Genomic DNA, 16,681 nt, shown 5'->3' on the forward strand with positions numbered 1-16,681 from the left:
TTCAACAAGATAATGCCAGACCACATTCTGCATCAATCACAACATCATGGCTGCGTAGGAGAAGGATCCGGGTACTGAAATGGCCAGTCTGCAGTCCAGATATTTCACCTATAGAGAACATTTGGCACATGGAAGGTGCAACAAAGAAGGCCCAAGACGATTGAACAGTTAGAGGCCTGTATTAGACAAGAATGGGAGAGCATTCCTATTTCTAAACTTGAGAAACTGGTCTCCTCGGTCCCCAGACGTCTGTTGAGTGTTGTAAGAAGAAGGGGAGATGCCACACAGTGGTGAAAATGGCCTTGTCCCAACTTTTTGGGGATTTTTCCCTTAAAATGGTACATTTTCTCAGTTTAAACTTTTGTTCCGTGATTTATGTTCTATTCTGAATAAAATATTAGAAGTTGGCACCTCCACATCATTGGATTCAGTTTTTATTCACGATTTGTATAGTGTTCCAACTTTTTTGGAATCCGGTTTGCATTATACTCACAAAGGTGAATAAAAAACAGGCAGTATATAATATCCAATCTCATACACCCCTGGGTTCACTATTGCGGTTATCCTTTGGTCTCTGACAGAGGCGAATGAGTGGAGGTTTTGTGGCTTTCTGTGGCCTTACTGCTTCCCTATATCCACGGATTATTGGAATGAGTCTAGAGTGGTGATTTTCCTGCCTTCTGGAACAGTACGGTCCAACTGGAAAAGGATGGAAATATAGCTGGTTCCTACTCCATCTGGAACATTGTAGGCTTATGTTAGGCCCAGGAGAGTTTTGTTAGTGTTAGGTACCCATCTGCAGAAGCTTAGAAGCCCTAGGCAGATGGGCAGGAAGTGCTTAAACTAAAAAAAGGCAGCTACCCTCCAAACACACAGCAATACAATTTAGACTAGCAAATCCAAAGTCACTGGTACACATCCATAAATTTAACAAGCAAAATATGGCAGTACACTGTAACTACACCATTTATAGTATGTACTGTCCCTATATGTTGTAAATCAGCCAGTGCTGACTGCACAATCTGCCTGCCATTTCCTAGTTGCTGGTGAGTCACTCAGAGAAGGGACTGCTAAGGGACATTTCAGGACAAGGTTTTCTCTTAAAAATGCACTAGTTCTCTAAATAAAATGTATTAGAAATATATTCCCTATCACTGTCCCTGCAAATTATAAGAAAAAATAAATAAATGGCAGTTACACTTTAAGTGGTTAATATTCAAAAGCAGGTATTACATTTGTTTATCTCAGTAATCATGTAAAGTTATTGGTTATACAATACAAAGCAGGGATATGTACACTTTCCAGGACATAGCCATGTCAACTTCAACAAAAATGTTCATTACAATGCAGCAAAAATAAAGTTGAGGAAATCCCATCATAAAAAACAAACATGCAACTAAAATGAATTATACTAGTTATTGCATTATTTGCTATTTTCTCTGAAACATGTTTTTTATGGCTAAGGTCCTACGTTTTAGAGAAAATGGCATCGGTCAAGATACTTTATATAATAGAAAAACCATCTGATTAAAATTAGGTTGAGAGCTATGAATCAAATGCATATTTCATAATGTCTGACATCATTCTTGTTCTTAAGAAATAATAGCCAGTCTATATGCATAATCTCCACTTATAGCATCTGTTTCCTTTACAACTAGTTACGGTAACTTACAGATACTGTAATGGAAACATTTAAGTATTGCATTATTAGTGAATAGACCAGGCACATAAAATGAATTTAGTTATACTCTATATGGAAGGCTAGGAAATGGTTGAGGCTGAGGAAAAGGTCAGGGATGATGGCATTCATTATAGTCACACCAAATGGGACAGCAGCAAAAATCAATCACAGATAGTGTTAAACATGTCAAATACAAGGCAAGTCCAGGAGATCAATTTGGGTGTAAAGAATTATAATTCATGTTAAAGAAAAGAATGACACTATCCAGAGGCAAGAAAAAGCTTAAGTAACTTTCACAGTCTGTAATGGTGTCTACACTTTTCAAATGTGTGATCAATAATTACACAAAAACTGGTAATAGTCAGCAGTAGATGCATTAAGTCTAGATGCAGTCAATTGAGGAAAAAATACAAAATGATCCATTCGAAACATATTAACTATATACAGATGTAGCAGGGTTAACACACAAACTCTTAATTCAAATTTCTTAACTCATCGTGTTATCTTGAAGCAAAAGCCATTGAAAAGCAATTGAAGGTGTTTGCTTAACGCATTTAGTTTAGATAACACGTCTCATAAAGCATGTGTGTTAACTCTACTACATTCCTATGTGCATTAGTTTGTTATGAGTATTTGTTTGTCCTTTTAGTATACCTGATATTATTAGACTGGAAAAGCATTATTATAATTATTATTTTTATTATTAAAGTGCCATTTATTCCATGATGCCGTACATCTGAAATGGGATTGCAATAAGCATGAACAAGACAAGTTACAAACTGTTACAGAAGGCGAGAGGACCCCTGCCTACAAGGACTTGTGATCTACAAGTGCAAAGCACCACCCACAAGGGCCCTATCACGTCCCAGGTTTAGTGGAATGTCGAGTGGTGTGGTCCGATGCGGCCTAAATGTGTCACGGTGCTCCTACAGCGGGACCCCAGGCTTAGGCTCCAAAGCAAATAAAGGAGGGATTGTTGAGGTAGTGGATGAAAAATAAGTTGAGTCCAGAGCTTGGTAAACTTTAACAGTAGCTTTACTTGGGTAAACTTGATTCCAGACAATATTCAGGCTTTTCTTACATTCAGGCGTTCTCTTGGTTCCAGCAGGCTTTGGCACAAACTTGATAACTCTGCTTTCTCTCTTTCTCTGCTGGGCTGACAGGCTTGCTTAATAACTCTTCTTTCTTTCTCTCTGCTATGCTAAACTCTACTTGAGTCTGGTTACTGGACTTTTGGTCGGTTCTGGTATGCTTGAATTGGGGTGCCTTGGGCTGTTTTCCCTCTTCTGACACTCAGTGAAGTAAATTAGCATGGAGTCTTGGTGCTCTACACGCTAATTCCCTTTGGTGGCTCCTGCTCTGGCTGCTATATCTTCTTCCAACCAAAGAACATCTTCCTCTGGTTGCTATAGATGATGAGTGCATGTATGAGCATTTTTTTTCAGACACTTTGTTGAAGAATGCACAAATTCAAGAGATATTTTTGAGTTCAAGGCGGTATGGGATGGAAAGGGCTTGGATGTGTGGTTTGAAGGACAGAGCAGAATCAAAGGTTACTCCAAGGCAGCAGACTTTGTTGCCCGTGGAGGAGTGTGCAGCCATTGACTGTGATAGATAGGTCTTATGGGGGAGTTGAGTGAGATGGGGAAGATGATGAATTCTGTTTTCTCCATGTTATGTTTTAGAAAGCGAGAAGAGAAGAAGGAGGATATAGAAGATAGGCATTGTGGGATTCTGGATAGCATGGTGGTGGTATCTGGACCAAAGAGGTAAATTTGCGTGTCATCAGCATATAAGTGATACTTGAGGGACACCAACAGAGAGGGGATTAGACAAGGAGTTGTGTGCGAGTGGGAGACACTAAATGTCATGTCTGTCAGGTATGATGTGATCCAGGAAAGGGCCAAGTCCTTGATGCCAAGAGATGAGAGAGTTTGTAACAGAAGGGAGTTGTCAACATTGTCAATGGTGGCGAAGCAGGTTTTGGGGGAAGAGGACTGAATAGTGATATAGAGGGGCTGTGAGGACTGTAGGCTGAAGTTTTCTATGATGTTAATCTTTTGTTTGACGTATATGGCAAAGTGCTCAGCTGAGATGAGGCACCGTCCCTTAGAGCTCCGCCCTTAGAGCAGTATAATATGAAACCAGCCAAACACAGGGTGTGACCAGGACTGAGTGGAAGCTGTGGAGCGGAATCCTCAAAAGCAATGGCAGAAACAGAGCCCAGGACCGCAGCGGTGAAATGGGAAGCACCGGCCACAGATCACCGCTGGCACGGTGCCCGGAACCGCGGCAATAGGCGGGAGAACAGCGGAGTACAGCAGCCACTGCTACAGTGCATTCCATATTCATAATATTACATTCTTGTATATTTTGATTATGTGCACTTTACAGAGCCAAACTTAAATGACTTAAAAGTAGGCATATTGGACTGGAAAGTCAATTGAGCTCATGGATTCCCAAGGCAGAGATGACTTTAGGAAGAATCTTATACGTTATGGCATAATAAGTAGCTGATCAAAAGCTAGAAGCCTGGGATTCAAAAAGGTCAGAATCAGTTGTTTAGGGTAGCCTTGAGGTAGTCATGTAATAAGCCACAGTGGAAGACAGAGTGAACAGTTAAGCATTTATTCAGTTTGATCCAAGGTAGTGCTACATGCAATAAATGGCATTGCATAGCAAACTAGCAAGACTTGACAGGAGAGTATGTATGTATCACAAATAAACTCCTTTAGGACTATGCGATTTTTGGCTTTGTGTTTTTAACGGTCTTCCCAGAGCCATAACTTTTTTACTTATCTGTTCAGATAGCCCTATAAGGTCTTGTCTTTTGAGGAACAAGTTGTACTTTCTAATGGCACCATTTATTATAACATACAATGTAGTGATAAACTAAAATAAAAAAATCCAAAAGGTAAAGAATTGGGAGAAAAAAAACTATTCTGCCACAGCTTTATGGGTTTTGTTTTTACAGTGTTCCCTATGAGGTAAAACTGACCTGCACTCTTCATTCTCTGGGTTAGCATGATTACAATGATACTTCATTTATATAGTTGATGAAAGGGGAGGGGAATCTAAAGATATAACAGATGAAAACTATTTCCTGCACGAAGTGCCGGTTACGTTGAATTTTATTGTTGTTTTTTATAAGGTGTATTCCTTTTCTGGTATTTTAAGGTGCATTTAAACCCTGTTAATGGATTGGAGTAGTAAACTCGAAACGTAGGACAAGAGAGGTTCCCATGAGGACTCCCTCAACCTCTGGGGGATGATGGGGGTATAGCTGGTTGGAGTTTGATCCATGTCCTTAAGGACTTGGTTGCATGGTTTCTTTTACCTTTTACTGACAGTGTAAACATTTATGTGTTTCAGGACTGGACAAGTTCCAAACATGCATTGCTCTGATCCTTTCAAACCATACTAGACAAACTTAGAGTGATGCAGAAGCCTGGTGTCACAAGATATTTCTCATCTTGCAAGACCAGACTGGGTCAGAAACTCATTACAGGACTGAGCGACATTGCAAGCAGACGGAAACTTCAGTAGGGGCTAGTTGCTTTAGAAGACCAGTAAACAGTTTAATGTCTGAACTCCACTCTGCGGACATATATAAACAGGGGCGGACTGGGAACTTAAAGTCTCCCTGGAAAAAAATCTAAAAATGGCCCCAATTTATAGGCAGGTCCCAATTAACAGAAGGCGGGGCAACACAAATAGTTGGGGTAAAAAATACCGTAGTGCAAAATACCATTCCAGCAGAACCAAATAACACAATGTAGCACAATATACTGCCCCAAAAGCTGGTCCTCTGTGGTGACTATCAATAGCTACCATCTTTTGTCCTCCTCCTCCAGTTGTCTATGGAGCAGGGGGCTTAGGAGGTGAGGTGCGGGCCATAGCAGTCGAATTCAGGAGAGTATGTGCAGTCGCTGGCCCGTTAATTACTGTTGATAGATCATTATGTACCTGGTCAGCGGCAGAGAGGGTGGCCCTCTGGGGAATCGGCCCACCTGGAAATCTCACTGTAAGGTCTATGGCCATCCGCCAGTTAAGGAAGAAGCAGCTGTAAGCAGATATACTTACTTTGTATAGTATATCATAAGCAGATATACTTACAATAGGTTTGTGTGCTTTGTTTTAAGAGCGTTGAATACTATTTGAACAGATTTAAGTGCATTCTGGAATTTATGGTTTCACAAATGTTTCCTGTGTTGTAGTTGTGTTCCAAACAGAGAATTGAAAAGAAAAGGATTTAGATTTTTTCCGTTTTCTACTAGGTTTTATATTTCTTGTCTACATTCATCACTTTCCATTACCTGTATACCATTGCCATCTGCTTCATTGCCAGACTCCATCTTCCTCACCCATTGCCATCCTCATCCAGTTTCCTATCATCTTTCTGTGAGTTTTACTCTTCTGTATTTTTTGCCTGTCAATCTGATTCACGCTTTTATATATTTTCAGGCAACCTTTTTGTTGTTTAGTCCTGGGGGTATCTAAGTACCATGAGCCATAGTTAGAGCTTGGAAAAGGTGGATTCTATAAGTGAAGTCTGCAGTCTTGCAATTACTGACATAATTTACAGACAAGTCCTCTGTAAGCAACAAAAGCGTAAATAACTGAATGAATGTGCATCACAATGCCCAGAGGTAGACCAGCTGAGATAGACAATAAGCCAAGGTTCTGGCTACCCAGGATACACAGGAACTCAATATCTAAGCAATTCTGAATACATGTGCCTTTTGGGTAACTAGATATAAAATCAAATGAAGAAGAGTGGTCTAAAATGAGCAGCAGACGACAACTGAAAAGATATTGGGCTCGGAAACATGCAGACTAAAGTCATATTATAGCTCCCATGCAAACCTTCTGGAAAGTACAAGCACTTCATTAGCACGAACGAACGATAGATAGATAGATAGATAGATAGATAGATAGATAGATAGAGCGATATGAGATTGATATTAGATAGATAGAATACTGTAGGTTGATAGAAGATATAAATACAGATATTAGCTAGATAGATAGATAGATAGATAGATAGATAGATAGATAGATAGATAGATAGATAGATAGATTAGAAAATACAATAGAGTAGTCCAAAGGGGAAAGGAGGCAGACACAGAGAGGCTCTAGATTGTAGTTCCTCCTGGTTTTCCACTGTAGCTGTTTCATCCATCATCCTTCTGTGGTTCTTCAATAAATAAGTCAAATGAAGAAGAGCAATGACTTCGGTTTCTATGTGCAACCATTCAAAGTCACATTTTCCTTTCAGTCCACTTTGATCTATTAATTGGAAAATGTGCTACAGTAATTTGCACTGATGTCCTTGTTGATAGATCTTTTTGTCAATTTTGAACTGCTGAACTGTGACGAAGGAAGTAGATTGCCGCCATTCAATCAGCATACTTCTCCATACCCTATACCTGCTCATCTTACCGATCAGTGCAATGCTTAATGAGATTGTAGTCTGTTTTTCAAGTTCTTAACTAGTGTATTGTTTTTCAAGTAGTCTAGATAAATGGGTGTAAGCAGATAAATGGATACCAGTTAAGTGCTCATAGGAACTCTCTACAGTGCAATCGCTTCTTTCTTTCTTTCTTTTTTTTCTACCAGTCTATAAAAAAAATCACCAATACCTGAGATTGAGTAACTGAGTATAAATATACCATTGCAAGAGGCATTAGTCACAAATGTTTATGTGATATCACAATCAATAGGCAAAACAGATTCATTTGCTTTATTACAAATGTCCTAGCAAGTTAATGAAACAAATATAATTAATAATGATTGGATATTGGGATAGACGGAACATGTTTAGGGTGAGACATAATTATAGCAATTACATTAAAAGGAAGCTTGTTTTCTTGATGTGACTCTTGGGAAATGTGAGTGACATACTTATTATATAAATTGATGTATACTTGAGTACATATCATTTATTTTTGCATACATGTTTTTTATTAAAAGCGACATTGTTGTTGCGCACACAATGTTTTAATTACTTTATAATTAGAACTGCTTATGAATTAGTTGACTCACTTTTGCAAAAAAATTAAATAAAATGAAAAAAATTACAGGAATTTACAAACCTTTGCAAACTGTATGTTTCCAGCCTTATAGGCTGTTGAAGTCCTTCAACTTAATTATGTTATTTGTCCATAAATGTCTCCTTTGTTTTCAGATGATAAGAACTGAACAGGGAAAGCAGAGGTTAATGCATTTAATCAGATTTGCTTGTCACACTCAATCATTTGAAGCCTAGACAAAGTAAAAGTATTGTAGGCATATCTTAATATTCCAAGGTGAATTACCAAGCAAGATGGATGCTGACACAACAGATTATGGTCAAAGTAAGATTTTAATATGCCTGTACTTAGCAACAGAATGTCAGTCCCGTCACCCCAGAAACTTTGACAATCTTAATGCAAGCAATGGATAAAGCGATTAGAAAGCAGAAACCATTGGGTAAGTTATGGTATTATGCACTTGGATTAGGTCATTGTGTCTTGCACTATTACAGCAGCTGCTGCAGCTCAACTTGCCAGTCCTGGTTTCTTGTCTGGTGTTCTCTCTGTCACATCATTTTCACCAATATATATAACATTATTGCCCCACAGAAACGCTGGGCAGGCTTTGGTTTTCCAAGTGCCCAAAGCAAAGCAAAGCTTACCCAGCCGGGCACTTCGGAGTACATAGCGGTATGTTTGGAAGTACAATCTTCTGTGGGGCAATGCTGTTATATTGGTGAAAGTGACCCGATCGACTCCCTTTAAGGCAAGGGATACATGGCGACACTGGTTGCGTGACACCTGTCGTGGCCAGGATCGCTGAGCAGAGGTGATCGTATAGAAATGAAAGTGATCGCCATGGCAGTCGCAAGAAATCCAACACGGCTTGATTTCTTGCGACTGCCACAACTATCTCGTGTAGCCCTAGCCTAAGAGCTAGAGGGAGCGTGAGTGCCCTAAGGGAAAAAGAGGAGAAGCCTATCCAACATTATTCGGCTCAATGCTAGAGTATATATCTAATATATACACTGCGTGCAGAATTATTAGGCAAATGAGTATTTTGACCACATCATCCTCTTTATGCATATTGTCTTACTCCAAGCTGTATAGGCTCGAAAGCCTACTACCAATTAAGCATATTAGGTGATGTGCATCTCTGTAATGAGAAGGGGTGTGGTCTAATGACATCAACACCCTATATTAGGTGTGCATAATTATTAGGCAACTTCCTTTCCTTTGGCAAAATGGGTCAAAAGAAGGACTTGACAGGCTCAGAAAAGTCAAAAATAGTGAGATATCTTGCAGAGGGATGCAGCACTCTTAAAATTGCAAAGCTTCTGAAGCGTGATCATCGAACAATCAAGCGTTTCATTCAAAATAGTCAACAGGGTCGCAAGAAGCGTGTGGAAAAACCAAGGCGCAAAATAAGTGCCCATGAACTGAGAAAAGTCAAGCGTGCAGCTGCCAAGATGCCACTTGCCACCAGTTTGGCCATATTTCAGAGCTGCAACATCACTGGAGTGCCCAAAAGCACAAGGTGTGCAATACTCAGAGACATGGCCAAGGTAAGAAAGGCTGAAAGACGACCACCACTGAACAAGACACACAAGCTGAAACGTCAAGACTGGGCCAAGAAATATCTCAAGACTGATTTTTCTAAGGTTTTATGGACTGATGAAATGAGAGTGAGTCTTGATGGGCCAGATGGATGGGCCCGTGGCTGGATTGGTAAAGGGCAGAGAGCTCCAGTCCGACTCAGACGCCAGCAAGGTGGAGGTGGAGTACTGGTTTGGGCTGGTATCATCAAAGATGAGCTTGTGGGGCCTTTTCGGGTTGAGGATGGAGTCAAGCTCAACTCCCAGTCCTACTGCCAGTTTCTGGAAGACACCTTCTTCAAGCAGTGGTACAGGAAGAAGTCTGCATCCTTCAAGAAAAACATGATTTTCATGCAGGACAATGCTCCATCACACGCGTCCAAGTACTCCACAGCGTGGCTGGCAAGAAAGGGTATAAAAGAAGAAAATCTATTGACATGGCCTCCTTGTTCACCTGATCTGAACCCCATTGAGAACCTGTGGTCCATCATCAAATGTGAGATTTACAAGGAGGGAAAACAGTACACCTCTCTGAACAGTGTCTGGGAGGCTGTGGTTGCTGCTGCACGCAATGTTGATGGTGAACAGATCAAAACACTGACAGAATCCATGGATGGCAGGCTTTTGAGTGTCCTTGCAAAGAAAGGTGGCTATATTGGTCACTGATTTGTTTTTGTTTTGTTTTTGAATGTCAGAAATGTATATTTGTGAATGTTGAGATGTTATATTGGTTTCACTGGTAAAAATAAATAATTTAAATGGGTATATATTAGTTTTTTGTTAAGTTGCCTAATAATTATGCACAGTAATAGTCACCTGCACACACAGATATCCCCCTAAAATAGCTAAAACTAAAAACAAACTAAAAACTACTTCCAAAAATATTCAGCTTTGATATTAATGAGTTTTTTGGGTTCATAGAGAACATGGTTGTTGTTCAATAATAAAATTAATCCTCAAAAATACAACTTGCCTAATAATTCTGCACTCCCTGTACAGCTGAGTGTATTTATGTGTGTGTGTGTGTATGTCCGCTAAAGGAATCTGCGCCGTCGCATTTACAATCACGAAATTTGGTACACAGGTACGTCATGTGCCTGGGAAGGTTTTAGACCAGGTCTCAGCTCTCTAGCACGAACCATTCCTGAGATATTCCAAAAAATGCATTAGCCAATAGAAGCCTGGTCACATGACCCTTATCAACCAATAGAAGCTTGCAGGCCCTTAGTCTCCACATACACACAGTTTTAAACCAGGTTTCCATAACAACTGAGCCATTTTTCTTCACTGCTATAGGTCAGCTTTAAAGGGGCAGGGCTCTGTGGATGACACTGTTAAGGGAGCGGAGTGCTGTGGAGGTCACAGTTCAGGGGCAGGTAGAGTGGCCAATCAGGTCATCCTCAAAAGATGGATTTAAAAACCACGCCTTTGGTCCCACTATGCCACGCCCCACACCAAGTTAGGCCATGCCCCTCCCACTCCACAGCGGGAGGGGATTGAATAAATTAAGTTAAAAATCAACTTCTGTCAGCTGCAGGGGATCGGGGGAGGGTGACTTTCTCCCTGCAGCTCAAGCTCATACAGCACAATGCTGCTATCTGAGAGTGAGCTGTTCAAAAAGACATCGCTGTGTCCGTCCAGGTCCTGCGCCGGACAGAGGACAGGGAGTCTGAAAGCTGGACTGTCCACCCTAGGAACAGGTTGCTGGGGAGGTCACAGTTAAGGGGACGGTCCACTATGAAGGTCAGTGTTAAGGGGCAGATTGCTGTAAAGGCCACTGTTAAGGGGGCGGGGTGATGTGGAAATCACTGTTAAGAAGACAGGGTACTGTGAAGGTCACTGTTAAGGGGGCGGGCCAATGTGGAGGTCACTGTTAAGGGGCAGAATGCTGTAGAGTTAACTGTTAAAGGGGCGGGCGCTGTAGAGGTGTCTGTTAAGGGGGCAGGGAACGGTGAAGGTCACAGTTAAGGGGACAGTCCGCTATGGAGGTCAATGTTAAGGGGCAGGGTGCTGTAGAGGTTACTGTTAAGGGGGTGGGATATTGTGGAAATCACTGTTAAGGAGAGGTGGTACTGTGGAGGTCACTAATAAAGGGGAGAGCGCTGTGGATGTTACTGTTATGGGGGTAGGCTGCTGTGGAGGTCACTGTTAAAGTGGAGGGCACTGTGGACGTCACTGTTAAGGGAGGAGGGGACTGTGGAGCCCACTATTAAAGAGAGGTACTGTGAGGTCACTGTTAAGGAAGCGGGGTACAGTTGATGTCACTGTTAAGGCAAAGGGTGCTGTGCCAGTCACTGTTAAAGGGGCGGTCGCTGTGGAGGTCTCTGTCAAGGGGGTTGGGAATGGTGGAGGTCACAGTTAAGGGGACTGTAACCTAAGTTCAGTGTAAAGGGGCGGATGCTGTAGAGGTCACTGTCAAGGGGGTGGGCTGCTGTGTAGGTCCCATTTTAAGGAAACAGGGCACTGTGGTGGGTCAGTGCTAAGGGGTGGGGGCTGTGGAGGTTACTGTTAAGGGGGCGGGGTACTGTTGATGTCACTGTTATAGTGGATACTGTCGATATTTTTTCACGACACACACAAAAATGTAAATAGATGAAATGTACCTGTGCAAAGCCGAGTCCTTCAGCTAGTCTAATATATAAAGCTGAGTATATTTATGTATGTATGTATGTCCGCTAAAGTATTCTGCACCGTCGCATTTACAATGACATAATTTTACATAGCCGCCTCCTGTGACACGGGGAACGTCATAGACTATGTTTTGACTGCAAATTTTCACTCACGCTTTCCAATAATTTGCCAAAAAATATGCTTAGTAGCCTAACCGCCAAAGTACAGGAGCCACTTTCTGTTGGCTGTTGTGGCAGTTAGCCTGGATATTCATCCAGTTGCATATAGCAACCAATCATAGCTCAGCTTCTATTTTAGTATAGGTAATTAATATGAGCTCTGATTGGTTGCTATAGGCAACAAAAGACATTCTTAGTATAAGACAGCTTATGTGTGTTAATATGATTTTGATTGCAACGCTTAGCCAATGTTGTTTTAGAGGCTGATGTAACTCACATGACCTTAAGTGCATACAGATTCTGTGGGGTTTTATATACTGTCAATTACAAACAATAATGCACCGTAAGAAAATGAATTTTTATGATTGTCAGGCCACTGTGGAGGTCACTGTTAAAGGGGCAGGGGAATGTGGAGACCATTATTAAAGGGGAAGCTGCTATGGAGGTCACTGTTAAGGCAGCAGGGTACTGTGGCAGTCACTGTTAAAGGGGCAGGTGCTGTGGAGGTCTCTGTTAAGAGGCCAGGGAATGGTGGAGGTTTAGGGGACTGTCCCCTATGGAGGGCACTGTTAAGGAGTGGGGTGCTGTAGAGGTAACTGTTAAGGGGAGAGGCCCCTGTGATGGTCACTGTCAAGGTGTTGGGGTGCTGTGGAACTCACCGTTAAAGGGGCATGCTGCTGTGAAGGTCAAAGGTAAGGGGGGCTGCTGTGGAGGTCCCTTTTTAAGGAGGTGGGGCACTGTGGGGGGGGGGGGGGGGTCAGTGTTAAGCGGTGGGGTGCTGCAGAGGTCACTGTTAAAGGGAGAGGCCCCTGTGATGGTCACTGTCAAGGTGTTGGGGTGCTGTGGAACTCACCGTTAAAGGGGCATGCTGCTGTGAAGGTCAAAGGTAAGGGGGGCTGCTGTGGAGGTCCCATTTTAAGGAGGTGGGGCACTGTGGGGGGGTCAGTGTTAAGCGGTGGGGTGATGCAGAGGTCACGTTATGGAGGGATACTGTTGATATATTTTAATGACACACACAAACATTAAATGAAATAGATAAAATACACACGTGCAAAACCGGGTCCTTCTGCTAATATACAGTATATTGTGGGGATTTGCTCTGGTAGACAGGATAGTGGACGCAGTTCAGTGATTTATTCACACATACAGAAAAACAAAAAGTAACGGTTTGCAGTCTTGGTGTTTGTTCACACCATAAAAAGGTCACAGAACAAAAGCCTTCACCTGGTCAGCAGTTTTTCCACCCGCAGTCCACAGCAGGCTTTAGGGCCTGTTTCCCAGCAGGCTTCTCTCAGTGAGATGTGGCTTCTTTCATTCCCAGGAAAGTTCTCAGTTCCCAAACACACAGAGACTGACAGCGCTCCACTGTCAGAGAGGAGAAAACCACACCCAGCTGAGACTGCTTGCCGGGTTTAATATAGGCCAGTAAAGACCCGGCCGGGAATATGGGGAGCGGCCACCCACCCAGCACTTTGGCTGCTCCCAGTAAGAGCTGGCCCAGATCGGCATTACAGCCATACTAACAGCAAACAGTGTCAGTCAGCACTAGCTGCCGCTGACACTCAAAACTACCGGCTCTTACCTCACCGAGGCCGGTGACACATACCTTTCGTCAATGACGGTCCCTTGAGCCTTCCTAATATATATATATATATATATATATATATAGTGGGGATTTGCTCTGGTAGACAGGCTTGCTGACGCAGCAACAACAATGTCTTTAACTTAAACAATTCGGTGTTTATTCACACATAAGGATAAGCAAAACAAAAAGTCAGTTTCAAGGTAAACAGACACCTTGAGTCTGGTGTTTGTTCACACAATGCAGCAATGCAGAAGTCCTTGGACATAGCAGAAACCAGCTGCTCTCACGCCAACAAGGTAGCAGGCCCAAACTCCCAGGTTCCAACACAGAGACTGACACATATCTTCTGTCAAAGACGGACCCTTGCGCCTTCCTGCAATATATATACAGTACATACCAAGAGTTTTCTTTATATTAATGACTATGAAAATTGTAGATTCACACTGAAGGCATCAAAACTATGAATTAACACATGTGGAATTATATACATAACAAACAAGTGTGAAACAACTGAAAATATGTCATATTCTAGGTTCTGCAAAGTAGCCACCTTTTGCTTTGATTACTGCTTTGCACACTCTTGGCATTCTCTTGATGAGCTTCAAGAGGTAGTCCCCTGAAATGGTTTTCACTTCACAGGTGTGCCCTGTCAGGTTTAATAAGTGGGATTTCTTGCCTTATAAATGGGGTTGGGACCATCAGTTGCGTTGAGGAGAAGTCAGGTGGATACACAGCTGATAGTCCTACTGAATAGACTGTTAGAATTTGTATTATGGCAAGAAAAACGAGTGGCCATCATTACTTTAAGAAATGAAGGTCAGTCAGTCAGCCGAAAAATTGGGAAAACTTTGAAAGTAAGGGCTATTTAACCATGAAGGAGAGTGATGGGGTGCTGTGCCAGATGACCTGGCCTCCACAGTCACCGGGCCTGAACCCAATCGAGATGGTTTGGGGTGAGCTGGACCGCAGAGTGAAGGCAAAAGGGCCAACAAGTGCTAAGCATCTCTGGGAACTCCTTCAAGACTGTTGGAAGACCATTTCAGGGGACTACCTCTTGAAGCTCATCAAGAGAATGCCAAGAGTGTGCAAAGCAGTAATCAAAGCAAAAGGTGGCTACTTTGAAGAACCTAGAATATGACATATTTTCAGTTGTTTCACACTTGTTTGTTATGTATATAATTCCACATGTGTTAATTCATAGTTTTGATACCTTCATAGTCATGAAAATAAAGAAAACTCTTTGAATGAGAAACTTTTGGTCTGTACTGTATATACATATATAATTATATATATAAAATATATATATATATCATATTTTTTGCTTTATAACACGAAAAATGGCTGTGCATCTTATAAAGCGAATACAATGAGCGCTTCTATTATGGAAGCGCTCATTAGTATGCTTTAGGTTACGGGAGTAGGGAGTGAAGCGCTGCAAGCGCTTGTAATACTCACCCTCCTGGTCTTCATTCCTCCCCTGTCTTCCCGGCCGGCGCATCACTGTCCTGACCGCGTACAGTGTCAGGACATAGTGCGTGTACTATGACCTGACGCTGCACACAGTCAGGTGAAAGTAGCCTAATATAACGACGCATACTTCTTACATTCAGTGACGTCTCCTCTGATATAGATGTTCTCTGTCCTTATCTTCTCAGACCAGACCACTATGATGATTTCTTTCAGCCATCTCTTCTCTCTGCAGATTTCGACAGACAGACATCTTAGTTTCCAAGTTTTCCATCATCCTCCCACCTTCTGAACACCACATCCTGCCACCCCCAATACTGTGCTCACTGTGCTCCCTAATACTACTAGTAACACACAGATATTACTGCCTTCAGTAATTATTGGCACACAGAGCCTTAAAAAATAACTGCACCCAGGAAATACTGTCCCTGACACTAATAGTCTAAACATAATGTTCCCCAAAATAATTGTGCTGACACTGTGCCAGGGTACCCTCCACAGTAATAGTGCACCCCAAAGTCCCGCCAATAGAAACTATTATCTGCACGTGTTAATAATAGTGCCCCCCAACAGAAATAATGTCCTCACTGTGCCTCAGAAGTGATAATGCTCCTATAGTGCCCATACTAATATTAATGGGTCCCCAACTGCAATAAAGCCCACCATAATGCCCTGGTAGTAATGATTCTCTTTATAATGTGTGCCAGTAGAAAGTGCCCCCTTATAATGTATGCCAGTACATAAAAATGCCCTGTTGTGTGGCAGTATAAAAAAAAAACTCCTCTTAGTGCCCCCAGTAGAACCATTTTCCACATAGTGCCCTCATAATGTATGCCAATGCACCCTACTGTGTGCCCAAACAAACATCTTAGTGCCTCCAGTTGAGCTAAGGTTCCCATAGTGCCCCTAGGTGTGCCAGTATATAAGATAGGGCACCCATAGTGCTTCTCCCCCTCCATATTCCCCCCATGTGTGACAGTAAATAAGATAGTGCCCCAGTAGATGCCCCCATAGTGCTCCTCTCCCCTCTTCTCCAAAGTGCCCCCCATGTGTGCCAGTATATAATATAGGGCCCCCATAGTGCTCTTCCCCTTCAAAAAATAAACTCACTTACTTATCCCCATGCCTCTTTCAGCCATTTGATGCAGGCCTACTCAGGCTTGTGTCCTGCACTGTACGACTCAAGCAATGCTATCCGTCTGCACCGGCCTGTGATAGCCACTAGGCCTAGTGCCTATAGCCTATCAGAGGAACAGGTAATGGAGACACCTGTATCGCTATCATGCCCTGCTGTCAAAGATGCACAAGGGCACCTTCCTACACTAGGCCCCTGTGCAGCCGAACCGGCTGCACAGGCGGTATGTCGGCCCCTGAGTTAATGTAAGGCCCTACATAGGGACTGAATAGATAATTACTTTAATTTAATATTGATTTGTGTGATTTTGTTGGAAAAATTCACAGGCGCTTCAGAATTGTACAAATATATACCATTGATCAACAATAAGCTTGCATACAGTCAGGTCCATAAATATTGGGACATCAACACAATTCTA

The sequence above is a fragment of the Bufo bufo genome, chromosome 5 (genome assembly GCF_905171765.1).
Source record: "Bufo bufo chromosome 5, aBufBuf1.1, whole genome shotgun sequence".
Lineage (NCBI taxonomy): Eukaryota > Metazoa > Chordata > Amphibia > Anura > Bufonidae > Bufo > Bufo bufo.